Here is a 13,971-nt window from a genome sequence, read left to right as displayed (position 1 = left end):
CCCGACGGCTCCTTCGCGAAGACGGTGAAGGGATGGCAGTCGGGGTGGTTTTACATCACCGAGCCGCGTGACGCCGATTGGGCAGCAGCCCCTGAATTCCGATCCGGAGTTCCGATGCGGCTCACTTCCTGGCAAGAGAAGGGCCTGACCTGGGGATCCTTGGATGAGATAACTGGGCTCCAGACATGCGTCCAGAACATGATAACCAAAAAGATCAAGCTTGTGAATGTGATCCAGGTTATGCTCATTCGCCGGATCCTTCCGTGCCAACGCCGGACTTGCTATTTGTGGGAGTACGACCCCGCCGAGCACCAGACGCTGCGAGGGCTCTTCGGCAGAACGCACGAAGGCATCTGGAAAGCGCTCTTCAAGGCCAGCGAGACGCCCCCGCCCACGACTGAAAATCGCGGGCTTAGCTCAAAGCGCCAGGCCAATTCGGTAAGTCTTTAGTGTTTTCGAGGTACACCCTTCACCGGCATATTTTGAGGATGGATACTGAGTTCCTCCACCTACTTTACCAGGCCTGGATCGAGGTGGCGGAGCAGATTAACTGTCCAGCTCCGCTTCCTGAGGAGGAAGAATTCCCACTTCTGACGAAGATGTTGTTTCCGGCGCCGTATGACGTGCTAGAGAAGACGACCAAGAAAGCGGCCAAAGGGGCCAAGAAAGGCCCTTGCCAAAAAGGCGCTCCGGACATGTCATCCGAGGACAAGACTTCCTCTTCGTCCGATGACAATGACGAAGAGGAAGAGGAAGAAAACGATTCCCCACCTGAGGTGGGGAGGAAGAAGAGGGCGGCCCCCCGGATCCGGAGGCGAAAGCGCCTAAGAGGGTTAAAGGCTCCCAAGCGGATAACTCCGTGTGGGACATTGATAGCAGTCCGGAGCGACCTCACCGGACAAAGCCTTGGGCCGCTTCGTAAGTACCAGAATCCGCAACTGTATGGCCTTCCTGGCTTGTAGTATTGACATATTGTAAGCCTTCTTACTGCAGTCCGGCACGCGATGGCTCCCCGCAATCCTCTACTGAGGATTCGCTAGACTCGAAGGAGATGGCTAGCATATCTCCGCCACCTGCTCATTCCGTCTCACGCAAGGGTGATGACGAGGTGGTGTCCAAAAAGACTTTCCCAGGCCGGGGGGAGATTCCGGAGATCATCGGGATGACGTCCCAAGATGACTTTTGGGCCACCGGACATGCGGGAAAAAAAGTCCCCATGGGTACTGGCGACGGGGCTCGAGTTCCCTTTGGACCTCAGCCGGATACCCTTCCGGAGATCTACACGGCTCCAGGGTCCAGCGAGCGGCATTCCCTGCAAGGAGGGAATATGTCTGTTCCACCGGTGACCTGTGTCCAACCAGAGGCGTCGGATAATCTGCTGGAGGCGCTACGAGGCACCTCTATTGTGGATGAACACCGTGTCCTTATGGACACGGTGATTGAGGGAGTCCTGGATTAGGGGGTCCTCGGATAGCCGGACTATATCCTTTGGCCGGACTGTTGCACTATGAAGATACAAGATTGAAGACTTCGTCCCATGTCCGGATGGGACTCTCCTTGGCGTGGAAGGCAAGCTAGGCAATTCGGATATGTAGATCTCCTCCCTTGTAACCGACTCTGTGTAACCCTAGCCCCCTCCGGTGTCTATATAAACCGGAGGGTTTAGTCCGTAGGACAACAACAATCATAATCATAGGCTAGCTTCTAGGGTTTAGCCTACACGATCTCGTGGTAGATCAACTCTTGTAATACTCATATCATCAAGATCAATCAAGCAAGAAGTAGGGTATTACCTCCATCGAGAGGGCCCGAACCTGGGTAAACATCGTGTCCCCCGCCTCCTGTTACCGTCCACCTTAGACGCACAGTTCGGGACCCCCTACCCGAGATCCGACGGTTTTGACACCGACATTGGTGATTTCATTGAGAGTCCCACTGTGTCGTCATCATAAGGCTTGATGGCTCATCTCGTTGTCAAGGACAACATAACCTCTGGGGGGAGCTCTGGCTGTAGGCCAAACTCTCCGACTAGGCGGCTTCGTTATGACCGCCCGCTCGGCCGTTGCGCCGATGATGACTTCTCGGGTCATCGAAAACAGCCTCCGCGTCGGCTCGGAATTCGCCGAGCAAATGGATCCAATGGAGCTCTCTTCCTTGAATGAGCTCTTGGATCGCATCGCCGCCTTGGGAGTCGCCACGGACTATGATCGGATCGGGCTTAAACCCGACCAAAGGGAGATTAACTCTCCGCTGGTCACCCATCAGATAACGGTGGTGGAGGAGCAACGCAACAATTCTTCCTCTATCTTGAGGACAAACTATGTCCGGATTCCCGAGCTCTCCGAGCCGGATACCCGTCTACGGGAGGACATGGCCCAAGCTTTGAACCTAGAATCAGACAGTAGGCCAAACCTATTGGCAACATCCGGAGCCCGAACTTCCAAGATCGGAAACTCCTCCGCCCCTGGATCTCAAATCGGGTCAGGGTTCGGACTTAAATCCACCCACCCACCCAGATATAAGCGATCTTTCCCACATTAGACAAGAGCCCCAAGAGACAGTACATCACTATTGGGCCAGATTCCTCCTTGTAATGAACAAGGTCAAGGACTGTCCCGAGGAAGACGCAATTTCATTCTTTTCCAATAATTGCACGGACAAGGGAATCCTCAATGCCATAAGTCGCCGTGACTTAGCACACTTCGCTGACTTGGCGGCCATAGTACAGAAGTACTGTGCGATGGAAAGCGCCTGGAAAACCCAAACAAAATTCTGGGATCCTCCGGCTCTCACTAAACCCCCCGTCCGAACTAAAACGGTGTACTCTCGTAAGCCACCCGATCCAATTACAAAGAAACAAAAGCCCACTACAGGCGTGGAACCGTATTGGAGGGATGGCTCAATGGGCCATGCAAAATTCACAGTACAGCTGATACCATGCCAACACATAGCCTTAGAGCATGTTGGGTACTCCGGCAGGTGGCCAAGAGCGGCGAGGATATCCTCATCAACAATGCAACAGAGCACCGTCCGGTGGAAAATAACAATATAGTATTGACAGTCTTTGAGACCTTCGCCTCAAATAATAGGCGTAAGCGAGCACTCCGCAGCCTTGCCGAAGTCTACCATGTGGCAGCAGTAAATCCATGGAGCGACACGGCTATAACCTTCAATGCCAGTGACAAACCTAAATTCTGAACAGCCCGAGCACCAGCCGCCTTGGTCCTTAGTCCAATTGTGGACGGCTTCCGGCTTACTAAAGTGCTCATGGACGGTGGCAGCGGATTAAACCTCATCTACGAAGAAACTCTTAGCAAAATGGAAATAGATAGGAGCCGCATTGAGCAAAGCAGCACGACCTTCAGAGGAATCATCCCTAGTCGGGAGGCACGCTGCGCGGGAAAAATCACACTAGACGTGGTATTCGGCACACCGGAGAATTATAGGTCCGAAGAAATCACATTCCAAGTGGCCCCGTTCAGTAGCGGATACCATGCCCTTTTAGGGCGGGAGGCATTCACGATCTTCCAAGCTATACCCCATTATGGGTACATGAAGCTCAAAATGCCCGGGCCCAATGGAATCATCACTCTAGCTAGTGATCCGTAAATAGCACTCCGCGCCGAAAATAAAACCGCCGCACTAGCCCTCGAGGCGTTATCCGAAGCCCTCGCGGCCGAAGAACTGACGGCGCTGCGCTCCACAGTGGACAGGGACGACGTGATACTCGACAAAAGATCCAAATCCACCTCTTTTAAACCAGCGGATGAAATAGTCAAATTCCAAGTCCACCCAACGGACCCTACAAAAACTGCATCCATCGGGGCACAATTAAACCCCACAGTAGATGCCGCACTACGAGAGTTCTTGCGCGAGAATTGGGACATCTTCGCCTGGCATCCTTCAGACATGCCAGGAATCCCACGCAGCCTGGCCGAGCATAGCCTTAACATTCTAAAGGGATTCAAGCCGGTCAAGCAAACTCTTCGGCGCTTCTCTGAGCCTAAGCGACAAGCCATGGGAGAGGAGCTAGCCAAGTTACTGGAGGCCAGATTCATTCGAGAAATAAAACATCCGGACTGGCTAGCAAACCTGGTGATGGTACCAAAGAAGGACAAATCCTGGCGCCTATGTGTCGACTTCAAGGACCTTAACAAGGCTTGCCCCAAGGATCCCTTCCCCCTCCCTCGCATCGATCAAATTATCGACGCTACCACAGGACACGACTCATTGTGTTTCCTCGACGCATACTCCGGATACCATCAAATTATGATGGCGGAGTCTGACCAAGCCACAACGGCATTTATCACTCCATACGGCCCCTTCTGTTTCAACACCATGCCTTTCGGACTCAAAAATGCCGGTGCAACCTATCAACGCATGATTCAGACATGCCTAGAAACACAAATTGGCAAAACAGTGGAGGCATACGTAGACGACGTGGTCATCAAAACCAGACACGTCGAATCCTTAATAAACGACTTGAGGCTCACGTTCGACAATCTCCGAACATACGACATCAAGCTCAATCCAGAAAAATGCGTTTTCGGCGTGCTCGCTGGAAAGCTCCTGGGCTTCATCGTCTCTAGTAGAGGAATTGAAGCAACTCCGGCTAAAATCCGAGCTCTGTCACAGTTGGCCATCCCAACACACCTCAAGCAAATCCAGAAATTAACTGGATGCGTGGCTGCCTTAAGCCGCTTTATCTCCTGATTAGGAGAAAAGGCACTACCCCTGTATCGCCTTCTTCAGTGCACCAAACACTTCGAGTGGACGGATGCGGCCACGGCCGGATTGGAAGAAATAAAAGCCATCCTGGCCACCAACCCAATCTTGGCCGCGCCAAATGTCGGCGAACCAATGCTGTTATATATAGTGGCAACACACCAAGTTGTAAGCGCAGTACTCGTCGTCGAACGAGAGACGGAAGGACATAAGCTCCCGCTTCAAAAGCCGGTATACTATGTATCCAGTGTCCTCACTCCATGCAAATCACGGTACCCACATTATCAAAAGATGGCATACGCGGTCTTCATGGCATCCCCGAAATTACGGCACTACTTTCAAGAGTGTTCAATTACAGTGGCCTTGGAGGTACCACTCAACGACATAATAAATAACCGCGATGCCACGGGCCGGATTGCTAAATGGGCTGTTGAGCTCCTCCCGTTCGACATAACATACAAACCACGGCGAGCCATTAAGTCACAAGTACTGGCTGATTTCGTTGCCGAATGGACGGAAGCCGAACTCCCTAAAGAGTACGACGCGTACTCCAATTCGATCATGCACTTTGACGGCTCCAAGATGCTGGCTGGTCTGGGGGAAGGTGTCGTCCTGACATCCCCCACAGGAGATACGGTCCAATACGTACTCCAAATATTATACACAGACTCCAACAATGCGGCAGAATATGAGGCCCTGTTGCATGGTCTCCGAATGGCAGTCTCCATGGGCATTCAACGCCTAGAGGTGCGGGGTGATTCGAACCTCGCAATATCTCAAATAAATGGAGACTTTGACGTCAAGGACCCAAAAATGGCGGCTTATCGCAACGCCGTCCTCAAAATGTCAGCTCGGTTCGAGGGGCTTGAATTCCACCATGTGGTCCGGGAAAACAATCAGGCGGCGGATATCCTCGCCCGCATCGGCGCTAAGCGCGACCCTGTCCCACCTAATATCTTCTTGGAAAGGCTGTTTAAGCCATCTGTGGTATGGGAAGGAGATACCAGCAATAATAGTCCGGACCCGGCCACATCGCCAGATCCCGAACACTCTGACGTAATCGGAGGCTCAACCACCGAAATAACACCTTCGGCCCATGTGATTATGGCCGTCATCGCCCCGTGGACAGAACCCTTCTTGTCTTACCTAACTAGGCAGGAACTACCTGAGGACCCAAACGAGGCACGTTGCATTGTGCGACAGTCTAAAGCCTACAAGGTCCACGAGGGAGAGCTTTATAAGAAAAGCGCTACCGGAGTCCTTCAAAGGTGCATCTCCGAAGAGGAAGGACGGCAACTTTTGGCAGAAATTCATGCTGGACTTGGCGGCCACCACGCCGCAGCTCAGGCCCTTGTAAGCAAGGCCTTCCGTACAGGTTTTTACTGGCCGACAGCCCGAGCAGACGCACAGGACCTCGTTCAACGTTGCATCAGTTGCCAGCTTTTCGCAAACCAAAGCCATATGCCGCCTACCGCTCTCCAAACAATCCCCATCACTTGGCCCTTTGCGGTCTGGGGGCTTGATCTGGTCGGACCCCTTAAAGGGGGAAGCCATAAGAAAAAATACCTATTGGTCATGGTGGAAAAATTCACCAAATGGATAGAAGCCAAACCAGTTAAAACGGCCAAATCCGGACCAGTGATAGACTTCATATTTGGGGTTGTACACCGTTATGGCCTTCCCCACAGCATCATCACCGATAACGGCTCGAACTTTACAGCCGACGAGGTAAAACTTTGGTGCAGCAACATGGGCATTAAGCTTGATTATGCTTCTGTCTATCACCCGCAAACTAACGGTCAAGTCGAGCGAGCAAATGGTCTTATCATGAGCGGCATTAAACCCAGATTAGTGCCATCCTTGAAGGAATCCGATACGCACTGGGTAGAGGAGCTCGACTCCGTACTATGGGGGCTGCGGACCACGCCGAATCGCACTACCGGATACACACCGTTCTTTATGGTGTACGGCGCAGAGGCGGTACTGCCCTGCGACATAATTCATGAATCACCTCGAGTGCGCATGTACGAAGAGAAAGAAGCCGAGCTTGATCGGTAGGACAGTTTGGACGCCCTAGAGGAGGAGCGTGACGTGGCAAAAGCTCGTTCCGAATTCTATCAGCAACAGGCTTGAAGGTATCAAAGCAGAGAAGTACGGGCCAAAACTTATAACGTTGGCGAACTCGTTCTACGCGTACCGGAGAAGAAAAAGAACAAGCTCAAGCCCAAATGGGAAGGTCCCTTCGTTATTGACCAAGTTCTGACCGGTGGAGCGTACCGTCTATAGGATGCATCGGACAATCGACTCGAGCCAAACCCATGGAACGCAGCCAGACTCCGAAGGTTCTACGCCTAGTGCCGGACTACGTGTTCGTCTCCTTACCTCCGTCAATTTTTTATATATCTGATATCTGTCTTTTTCTCTCTTTCTTTCTTCCCCTTTTTTCTTCACGACCTTAAAAGGTTAAAATGTGTCGTGACTACACAATCTTGACGCGCTAGCCGCGCTCATTATACCTGGGGGCTTCTTATACAAAAGCTTAATATAACTATTTTCCGGGCTCTATGCCCCACACATGTGTTACTGTTCCACATGTACCTTTTTCGCCATTATATGCATCGATATGACTTAAGTTTTGCCCAAGAATGGTTGCCTGGCTCTTGTGTTTATGCCCTACGTTCCCGTTAATTCGGCTAGGGCATAAGGGGAGCACCTCTGCGATTGTTACTGCCGGGTCAGCCGGATGTGTACCTCAGACTGGGTGAAGTCGAAAGCTAGCGTTCTTAAGGGAATATTCGGTCGGTGAACAAAAGATGACCTTTATTTATTGTAATACATGCCCCCAGATGTTTATATCCTGCGTCTCTTTTCGCAGTTCGGACATGCACATTAATGCATGCATACCCAGGGAAAGGAACCCTTAACGGAACTATTCTCCCTGGAAGATGTTTCTTATATCCATGTAATATAACATAGCTAGTCAGGCTTGTTTGTTCAAGCACTTATGACCCCTACGCCTGGTTTCCACGCGTACCCCGGTTTTTACATAACTGAGCGGGTATTCGGATACACTCCGGACTGTCGGGTCCGGAGGTCCAAGCGAAAAGGTCCGCCATGACAAATGATTTACAATCTGGCTAGGGACAAATATATGTCACTTGAAGTACACAGTCACTTAGACTGACTAAATTCTTCTTCTATACCATCCAACAGGCTGTCTAGCCTACAATCCTGTTGGGAATACTTTGCGGCTAATTCTACCTGGTCATACACTAAACTGACGGGGATCTCTTTCCCATCAGACCCCACAGGTCCGACCTCGGCCATGTGGTTCGGGTCAGCTTTGGTATATCGTGTCTTCACCATGGCCCAGGCTTCCCTTGCACCTTGTCGGCAGGCTGATATCTTCCATACTCGGAAGCGTCGCCGCGCTCCCTTGAGCTTTTCTACAAGCTCTCCCATGCCTCCTGGCAGGGAGGCGGATGGCCACAAGGCTTGGGCAATGCCCTACATCACCTGCCGAACTTGTTCGTGAAGTTGTGAGAGCTCTGGTAGCAGATCACCTGCAGACCTGGGCATTTCTTCAGCGGGACGACCCGTCAGCATACCTGCAGATATAACTCTGTTAGCCAGTTTCTTCACCGAACTCTATAAAAGTTCGTTTAAGCACTTACTAAAAATGCCGCGTCGAAGCCTCTTATTCTCCTTTACGGAGTCAGCGAGCTGGGCCCGAACATCTTTCAGTTCAACACTCAGCCGGATATTGGCATCTTGGAGATCGTTTTTATCCTGCCTAACCTTCTTAAGCACATGCTCGCCAGCCTTTAACTGTCGTTGAGCATGTTGCTCATCCCCTCGCATGACCTCCGGATTCATTTCGGTATCATCTACAGAATCTATTGTTAGATTTGCATGCATGCCGCATACTACCTGGTACACGTCATAGAAACAAGTGTTACCAGATGGGGCCTTCTCGGACTCCTTCACTGCGGCAACTGTGGCCTGAAGCTAGGCTTTGCACTCCTCCAGCTCTTGAGACAACTGGGTATTCTTCTCCGTAAGAACCTATGCAAAACAATGATCCTTAAATCTGTTGTGCCAACTGTTTCAAGTCTCAGGGGCTACTGATATACATAATTATTAGATTTTCTTACCCATATATCCTTTACGTACTGGTCCGTGGCTCTGGCAAGACCATTTTGAGCAGCTCGGATGTACGCATCTCCTCAGTTGAAGGCATCGAACGCCTCTTGGGAGAAACAAGCATCGCGGAGTACCGCCCAACGACGCCTGTGATTCATGGCGCTCTCCATTTCGGAATTCATAGCGGACAGCCTATCTGCATCCTTTGTAGGAGGAACATCCGGTGTTGGCCCCATGTTAGCGTCGGCCTCTAAGTCCGGCTCTGGAGCCCGACTGGTGGAGGCGCGGCCGGCAACCTCTCCGGATATAGTCCGGCGAGTGTTTTTCCTACTAGGAAACATGGGTGTTATTATATTTTAAAAAGACGACAACCATAGAGCAGGGTTCTTTTTCATACCTCTGCGACGGCGTCTCAGTCCTGACCGCCTTCCTTTTAAGCCTACCCGGCTTCGGTGCCCCTTGTTGGTGAGTCACTGCGGGTTTGGCATGGCGTCCCGAGGGCCTTCCCTGTAAGACACCATATGTGTGCGATAGGTGAAGTGCAGAAAAAGGGATCCTTCTCAGAAGTTGGGACTCCGGTTTTACTTACATGCGATGCAGGGAGTAGTCCAAGATAATCGGCTATGATGGCCACCATGGCATCGTCGCAGCTCAATTGATAGAACGTCCTGTCAATAAGCTCCACAAATGTGTCCGAATCTTCTTCGAGTCCGGGGTCGAGGGCCCGGTCAGGGTCCTCTGGTTGTGGAGGCGGGCTGTGGACCTCCCTCACAGCTTTTCGCAGTTCCTGCTATAAAATAGCAAAGTAAATATTTATGACAAAGAACGCGGGAAGGTTTGGAGTAAAAGGTAGCAGCTCACCCAGTTTGGGGGGTTGTACATGGAGAATCCATCCCGTGGCTTGATGCGGATGAACTCCTCTTCCTCTCCTTTATACAAATCGGATAGTATTTTCGCTAGAGCAGCGACGGAGTCTGGACCTTTGCGGCCGCAGCGGGTGGCATCGTCTTCTCCATTAAAGTGCCACATGGGCTGTCCCCGATATTGAAGTGGCTGCACCCCCCGCATTATACATATTGACATATCCTCGATTATTGTCAATCCTGATTTGGCCAGCATCTTTATCCGGCCCATCAGGTAAAGGACTTCTCTGTTATCTTCCTCCTGGGGGCTCCGAGGGCGCCAGCTGCGGCGTTTCTTCAAGGGAGCGTTGTCGAACTCAGGAAGGCCCATCCGAATAGGGTCCGGAAGGGGGACATCCTCCATATAAAACCACTCCGAAGGCCAGTCTTCGGATGTCTTCTTCGGAGTACCGGACAGGTATCCGGTCCCGGCGATGCGCCATATTTTGGCTCCGCCCACTTGATATATTGACCCCTCCTGTGTACGGGGTACGAGGCAGAATAGCCTCTTCCATAGCTCGAAATGAGCTTCGCAGCCCAAAAATAGCTCACAAGGGCGACATAGCCAGCGATGTGTAATATGGAGGCGGGAGTAAATTTATGCAGCTGGAGGCCGTAGAACTCCAGGAGCCCGCGGAGGAACGGATGGATTGCAAATCCGAGCCCCCTTAGTAAGTAAGGGACAAGGCATACCCGCTCCCCATGGATGGATTGGGAAAGCTCTCCGCTTGCTCCCCGCCATTGTAGGTGGCGAGTCCGGCTCGAACGGGGACCATATACGCTGGAGGGAGGAATCCCTGGGTCTGTAACTCTACTAATTGGCTGTGAGGGACGGAACACTTCTTCCAATTGCCTGGCTTAGGGCTACGTGTCACATCCTAGCTAGTTCATGCATTAGAGTGTTGCATCATGTTTACTTTTTCCAGAAACTTGAAATGGGGATGACAGAACCCCCAGCACCCCCCCTGAAAACAACTAGGGTTTACTAAAATTATTTTCAATGACCTGAAATGCCCTTCTAAAAAGTCCACCCTTTTTGTCTTGGGTTAGGACCTCTGGCAAAATGGGTTCACAATTTTCTAGGTCATCACAAGATCATTGGATTAAATCATATGTACCTTGCATTTGGGCATTTAAATGCTAGTAAATATTTTAAATGCCCAAATAATTCTGGAAATAAGTGTGGGCTGTTGGAAATAATCTAAACAGAGTCCCTGATTATTTCCAGGATTTTTGAAAGTGCCTAACTATTTTAAATAAAGCCAAACAGTTACAGAAAAATAGAAAAAACAAAACAGAATAAAGAGAGGGAGAGAATCCTACCTGGCAGCCCACTGGCCGGCCCAGCACTGTGCTGGCCCGTGCCATCCAGCTGCTTTCCCTCGCCAGAGCAGGCAGAGAGGTGACGCCGGCGTGCGCGAGCTCGCCACGGCGCCACCTGCTTGCTGCCCGCGCCTCTGGACGCGCTGGTCGACCTCCACGTCGCCCCCTCGACCGCCTAGACACCCCCGCACGCCCCCTGCACCTCTCCCTCGCCTCTCCTCGCCATGGCCGATGCTACCGCGCTCGCGCCGACGTGAACACCGCAGCCACCGTGCTCCCCTCGTCTCCCCGTGCTGTCCATGAGCTCCGCCTCCATCCCCCGCGCCTCTCCGTCAACCCGCGCGATGTCGAACGCCCTTGCATCAACCTCTGCACCGCCATCTTCGCCGCCTCTGCCCCAAGATCGCCGGCGACCCCCCGACGTCGTCAGCCCCTCCCCGGGCTGGCCAAGACCACCGTCGACTCCGCCGTGAGCTCCTCAATTGACCCCCCCTCTCCTCCGGCTCATTTGCACGCCGTAGCCGCCCCCTTGCTGACCGTAGCGAGCCGCCTCCCGCGCTCGTCGCTGGTGGTGCTCCGGTAACCATATGGTCCCGGGCTTGTGCCCATTGCACTCCCCGCATCGCATAGGAGCCGTAGGTGCTAGCGCCGACCCGCCTAGGCCACTGCAGCAACGAGCCCGAGCTCGACCGAGCTTCGGCCGCCGCCGAGCTCGTCGCCAGCGCCACTCCGGCCACTCCCCGGCCGCACCACCACCATGCTTGGATGCGGACGAGCGTCCGCATCCCGTAGCTGTGCTCCGCGCTCCAAACGGCGCTCTGTAGGCGAATCCCGCAGCGCACCGCCGCGTCTGGACTCGCCGGCGGCTAAACGCAGGCGACCGCTGACCCGTTGACCGGCGTGGGTTGACCCCACTGCCCGGTTTGACTTCACCCTCTCTCTCACTGACTTGCGGGCCCCGCCCGACTAATTACTCTAGTTAGCACTAATTAACTAGTTAGGTTAGTTACTACAGTCACTGACTAGTGGGCCCTGCCCAGTTAGTTAGGGCTAACTAACTTAGTTAACTAACTGGGCCACTGACCAGTGGGTCCCACTAGTCAGGTTTGACCTGGTCGACGCCTTTGACCTGCTGACGTCACCCTGACGCAATGCTGGCGCAGTAAATCATTTACTGGAATTATTCTTATACAGGAAATTCCAGAAATTACTTCAAACTTCAAAAAATCATAGAAATTAATCTGTAACTCCAAATGCAAAGATTTATATAGGAATTTTGATTAGAAAAATTCAATCTTTCCATCTGTGTTGGTTTCATGCATGTCAGAACACCTTAACTTGCTGGTTAGGTGAAACAAGCTAATGCACTAATATCACCTCTTATTTTGGGTTAGCATTTGAATCCTTGATTCAAATGAACTCAAACCAATCTGTCCTAGTTGCATTAGCCCAAAACACACTCATTTTGCCATGTCATTGCATGCATCATATTGTTGCATATTGCCTTGTGATGATTGTGTTTCGATGTGTTCTTCGTGGTAGATTCTGCCTCCGAGGATATTCACGAGTATCCAACTGAAGGGCAGTACTCCACTACCACTCTGCCAGGCAAGCAACCCTTGATCATTTCGATACAAACCCAACTTCTCGCTTCTGCTCTCGTTTACTGCATTAAGACAACGCGTTTCAAACTGCTGTGTGTTGCGGTAGTTGAACCCACTTCCTCTGCATGACCTGTCATTGCCACAGTAACTAGATGAAACCCACTAGCATGTGTAGGAGTTGATTGAGCCATGTTTGTGTTCCTACCATGCTATGCTTAGAGTCGTGTCAGGTCTGGCTCATCGGGGTGATGAACTAGAGTGAAAGGTTGTGTCGGTAATGAGAGTGAAGTGTTGAATATGATTTGGTAAAGGTATCGATGAGAGGCCATGTAGGACTACATGGTGGGTTGTTTCATTGAGGCCATCCTTAAGAACTGATATCTGTATGTGTGATTTAAGATCAGCTACTACCACGCATTGGGCCCAAAACCAATGGACCCTCTCGGCTTATTAATCACTCTTGTCCTCTGTCCAGGAGTTGCAAGTAGTTTCTGGTGTTAGTAGTTGCTGGAGGCCATGCGCATCGCTGACCTTAGGGGTGGGCTGTGATGCGGTAGGCTCGTGGCACGGTGTACCGAGTCGCCCATTTGGTGTCTCGAGAACCCTGCACACATCGTTTGGGGCCGTTGAGTACACCCCGGCCGGATTTCCTTGCGGATGAAACCCGAATAGGCGATAAACCTGGACTAGGGACTCGTGTGTTTAGTCAGGTCGTGGCCGACACCCTCGCTGGGCTTCCGCTTGAAGGTTGCCGAGTACATGTTGTGTAAACGGCGATAAGTGGTGGAAGCGTGTGTGAAGAAGTACACCACTTCAGGGTATAAAACTATTCGAATAGCCGCGTCCGCGGTAAAGGACTACTTGGTCGCTTATGCAGTTCATAGACAAGTTAATGGTTACTACTAAAAGACTCAAGATAAGTGTGAGTACCGCGGATGGCTCTCTCGTAGGATGACGAGGGAGGATCCACGGTGGAGTATTGAGATGGTGATTAGTGGACTCGTGTGCAGAAACTATTTTACATGTGGTGTCTCATAGGATAGCTTAGCCAAGAGTCAAAGCTGGCTTGCTGCAATAACTCCACTACCTTCTTGAGAATGTGCATGTATAGTAGGATCTGTTGTAAGACTTGCTGAGTACCTTTGTACTCATGTTGCCTTAATTACTGTTTTCAGACGACAACACTGCCCCTTCCGATGGGTTCTATGTAGATCTCGACGTTGACGAGTGACTTGCCACCCAGGTGGTGATCTGAGCTTGTGAAGGGCCTATGT

This window comes from Aegilops tauschii, chromosome 1, assembly GCF_002575655.3.
Source record: "Aegilops tauschii subsp. strangulata cultivar AL8/78 chromosome 1, Aet v6.0, whole genome shotgun sequence".
In the NCBI taxonomy this organism is placed as follows: Eukaryota; Viridiplantae; Streptophyta; class Magnoliopsida; order Poales; family Poaceae; genus Aegilops; species Aegilops tauschii.
The sequence above is the reverse complement of the archived record's forward strand: the minus strand, read 5'-3'. Positions refer to the sequence as shown.